The 4925-nt window shown below is 33.9% G+C and overlaps 2 long non-coding RNA genes across 2 annotated transcripts; one reads left to right on the forward strand and one right to left on the reverse strand.

Annotated features, from left to right (window-relative positions):
- Positions 1-675: 675 nt before the first annotated feature.
- LOC134943319 (uncharacterized) lies at positions 676-1380 on the reverse strand. The gene is made up of 2 exons (XR_010181464.1): positions 1108-1380; positions 676-924 (listed from the first exon to the last, which is right to left on the reverse strand). It is a non-coding gene; the product is annotated as an uncharacterized LOC134943319 (long non-coding RNA).
- A 2032-nt stretch (positions 1381-3412) lies between these two features.
- On the forward strand, positions 3413-4414 carry LOC134943320 (uncharacterized). The gene is made up of 3 exons (XR_010181465.1): positions 3413-3708; positions 3804-3909; positions 4093-4414. It is a non-coding gene; the product is annotated as an uncharacterized LOC134943320 (long non-coding RNA).
- Positions 4415-4925: the final 511 nt, after the last annotated feature.

Here is a 4925-nt window from a genome sequence, read left to right on the forward strand (position 1 = left end):
AACGCGTTAGGGCGGAGTCTGGTGACGTGATGGACCACTGGAGCTAATGGCATCGCGTCTGATGGCATATCTGACCCTACCTGTGGTGATCTCCGTTTGGCGGCCAACGGCGGGTTGAGGAGCCCATTACTGCCTGAGTGTAATTGTTCCAGTATTTGCAGGTGGAATACATATGGGGGGAGATTCAATTGTTTGAAAAGTCAGTTGGGTGTCTGTTTTTTCCTATCTACTAGACAGGAAAAAACAAACACCCAACCGACTTTTCAAACATTTGAATTCCCCCCATGGAATCATGTGGTAACCAGCCCACACTGGTTACTGGTTGGTACGAGCAACATTTGACTATTTGTTTTCATTGTGAATTTTTATTTTATTTATGCACTATGGAGCACCCCTATACATACTTTGACATCTATGTATGTATATATATATATATATATATATATATATATATATATGACAAGAATTACTCTCCCACTGCGCTATTTCAAATAAAACACTAAAATTAATTAATTATATGGCTGCCTGTATCCTCTAAGTTCCCTGTTAGGAGGAACTAAATGTGTGAAAATATTAAACGAAATAGAGGAGATGGCGCCAAGGGAGTTATATCAACGCCCTACCTGAAAACGGATCCTTACAGTACTCTCCGGATAAATTACGTCAGATAACAAATACTAACATAAAAATTTATTAAAACAACATATAAACCCGACACAAATGTTCATAAGTATACAGAGTTGATACATTTACATTTGTCGCACAATTTGAACAATCAGTTTGTAGTGATGAGGAAAAAGCGTAGATATATCACTACGATTTCCTCCTTCTCCTTATTGTAGATTCGGAGGTAACATCAGATAATAGATAGATAAATAACCCAACGCGTTTCGTCTTGTTCCAAGACTTCATCAGGGGTAAAATCTACAATTGTAGAATAATAAGTCAAAACAAATACATAGCAATAAGCATCTTACACTCACATATAACATGACATATTGGTATCAAAAGAACATGACATAGCAACATGAGGAGGAAAACAGAATAAATAACATGAAGAAAGAGGAAAAAAGAGAACCAAAAAAGCACAGGTAGTGAAAAACATACCTCTTCATTTCAGAACATATTGTCAGCACATAAAAGGTCATTCAAAGATGTATGAACAACGTTTCAATATTTCAATGGGACTTGATTGATACAGCGAGGACCATACCTAATTAAAAAACGTTTAATAACCTTTATTAATTAAAGGACACTTTTTGTTCAATTAGGCAGAGATTGGGATTAATCCAATGGAATGGCACATACCTCATATATCATCAGCTTGAGTCTGACATTCAGATATTCGAATATGGGGAAGATTCATATGTGTATAGAATCTAACTGGTTCACAAGCATAAGGAACCTAATAAATTGATTAATTGGGTATTAATTATAAGAACACCTATGAGTTCATAAATAGACCCCTATCTTATTTTGACACCCATAATTACAAAAATTCTGGTATCAATGTCTGATCACTAATGAACAGATCTCATGACTAACCCGTGTGGTTTCTATATATGATACAGAACAAAGCCACAGAATTGGCTATAACAAACACCAATGTTACCACTATACAACGATCCTCTACTAAATGATCTGATTATAACCAGCCATTTATTCATATTTGGAAAACCCAGGACTAATTGTATTAACCATCAGTATAGTGAACCCACATGATATGTTTATTAGGGAAACCCATCCTTTATGGACAGTATCACTGATCTATGATCGAATAATTCAAAGAAATTAGTCAAAGTGCTACCCACAGGGGGTGTAGTTCATTAGTGCCAATCATTAAAGAAATCTCTATAATATAGCACATACCTCGTCGGTCAGCAGCTTGAACCTGACACTCAGAGACTCAGGAGTGAAGGCAATTCAAATGGGTATAATGTCTAACCAATTTAGAACACGTGGTAGACCTGGTAAATTAATTGGGTTGATATCAATTAGACCATCTATTAAAGTACCAGTATGGTACAAAGAGTTCCCACCCCCTGGAGAAACAAATACTCCTTTCACTTAGTAAGGGGAAGATCTATTAACTATAAAAATTATATAAGTGAGTGTATAACTCATACAACTTAGTTTCATATTCATGAATAAATCTGTCATATTTATATAGTGAATATATATATATATATATATATATATATATATATATATATATATATAATTAGTGCATATCATATACTCTTTTAAAAATTACATTTATAAATGATTAGTGGTTAACCAGTCAATAAAATACATATAGCTGGTACAAAGTGTATACTAATAAATGGGACCACTTTCAAAGTTGATAATATACTATTGTAAAATCAAAAACAAAACCTTACCCTCCAGTGGTGCAGTGCTGACAGCCAAGTCTCTGTATAATGAGGCATTGGACCTGATAACCACCCTTTATAAAGGGAAAAGTGATTACATCACTTCCCTTGCAAAGTGATTGGTGCTCTATATATATGTGCTCTATATATAGAGCACCAATCACTTTGCAAGGGAAGTGATGTAATCACTTTTCCCTTTATAAAGGGTGGTTATCAGGTCCAATGCCTCATTATACAGAGACTTGGCTGTCAGCACTGCACCACTGGAGGGTAAGGTTTTGTTTTTGATTTTACAATAGTATATTATCAACTTTGAAAGTGGTCCCATTTATTAGTATACACTTTGTACCAGCTATATGTATTTTATTGACTGGTTAACCACTAATCATTTATAAATGTAATTTTTAAAAGAGTATATGATATGCACTAATTATATATATATATATATATATATATATATATATATATTCACTATATAAATATGACAGATTTATTCATGAATATGAAACTAAGTTGTATGAGTTATACACTCACTTATATAATTTTTATAGTTAATAGATCTTCCCCTTACTAAGTGAAAGGAGTATTTGTTTCTCCAGGGGGTGGGAACTCTTTGTACCATACTGGTACTTTAATAGATGGTCTAATTGATATCAACCCAATTAATTTACCAGGTCTACCACGTGTTCTAAATTGGTTAGACATTATACCCATTTGAATTGCCTTCACTCCTGAGTCTCTGAGTGTCAGGTTCAAGCTGCTGACCGACGAGGTATGTGCTATATTATAGAGATTTCTTTAATGATTGGCACTAATGAACTACACCCCCTGTGGGTAGCACTTTGAGTAATTTCTTTGAATTATTCGATCATAGATCAGTGATACTGTCCATAAAGGATGGGTTTCCCTAATAAACATATCATGTGGGTTCACTATACTGATGGTTAATACAATTAGTCCTGGGTTTTCCAAACATGAATAAATGGCTGGTTATAATCAGATCATTTAGTAGAGGATCGTTGTATAGTGGTAACATTGGTGTTTGTTATAGCCAATTCTGTGGCTTTGTTCTGTATCATATATAGAAACCACACGGGTTAGTCATGAGATCTGTTCATTAGTGATCAGACATTAATGATACCAGAATTTTTATAATTATGGGTGTCAAAATAAGATAGGGGTCTATTTATGAACTCATAGGTGTTCTTATAATTAATACCCAATTAATCAATTTATTAGGTTCCTTATGCTTGCGAACCAGTTAGATTCTATACACATATGAATCTTCCCCATATTCGAATATCTGAATGTCAGACTCAAGCTGATGATATATGAGGTATGTGCCATTCCATTGGATTAAACCCAATCTCTGCCTAATTGAACAAAAAGTGTCCTTTAATTAATAAAGGTTATTAAACGTTTTTTAATTAGGTATGGTCCTCGCTGTATCAATCAAGTCCCATTGAAATATTGAAACGTTGTTCATACATCTTTGAATGACCTTTTATGTGCTGACAATATGTTCTGAAATTAAGAGGTATGTTTTTCACTACCTGTGCTTTTTTGGTTCTCTTTTTTCCTCTTTCTTCATGTTATTTATTCTGTTTTCCTCCTCATGTTGCTATGTCATGTTCTTTTGATACCAATATGTCATGTTATATGTGAGTGTAAGATGCTTATTGCTATGTATTTGTTTTGACTTATTATTCTACAATTGTAGATTTTACCCCTGATGAAGTCTTGGAACAAGACGAAACGCGTTGGGTTATTTATCTATCTATTATCTGATGTTACCTCCGAATCTACAATAAGGAGAAGGAGGAAATCGTAGTGATATATCTACGCTTTTTCCTCATCACTACAAACTGATTGTTCAAATTGTGCGACAAATGTAAATGTATCAACTCTGTATACTTATGAACATTTGTGTCGGGTTTATATGTTGTTTTAATAAATTTTTATGTTAGTATTTGTTATCTGACGTAATTTATCCGGAGAGTACTGTAAGGGTCCGTTTTTAGGTAGGGCGTAGATATAACTCCCTTGGCGCCATCTCCTCTATTTCGTTTCATATATATATATATATATATATATATATATATATATATATATATATATATATATATGCACATGGGACTGCAGTATCTGTTTATTGATACTGAAGTCCTACGAGTGCCACCTCTACCTGTGTGGGGGAAAATATATATATATATATATATATATATATATATATGTGTACAGAAGAAGCTAGCAGCGCCAAAAATACAGTATCTATGTTAATAAACAACAGTATAGGAATAATATATATGCTCTGTAATAAGTATCAGAACAACACCTGTTGGACACTCCCTTATGCAATTTAGGGCGTCAGCTTGGGTACCTCAAAGAAATTGTAAGCACTGGTATGTATGCCTACTAGTTCCTAAAAATGGTGGAGGGGGGGGGATGAGGTATTTCAAGCGACCAAGGTGTCTAGTCAATAATTGAGAAAAGCAGGTACTATAAAAAATTGAAATTTTAATATTGGGAGTACACTAAAAAAAGGGGGGGTAA

Source organism: Pseudophryne corroboree, chromosome 7, assembly GCF_028390025.1.
Source record: "Pseudophryne corroboree isolate aPseCor3 chromosome 7, aPseCor3.hap2, whole genome shotgun sequence".
NCBI classification, from domain to species: domain Eukaryota; kingdom Metazoa; phylum Chordata; class Amphibia; order Anura; family Myobatrachidae; genus Pseudophryne; species Pseudophryne corroboree.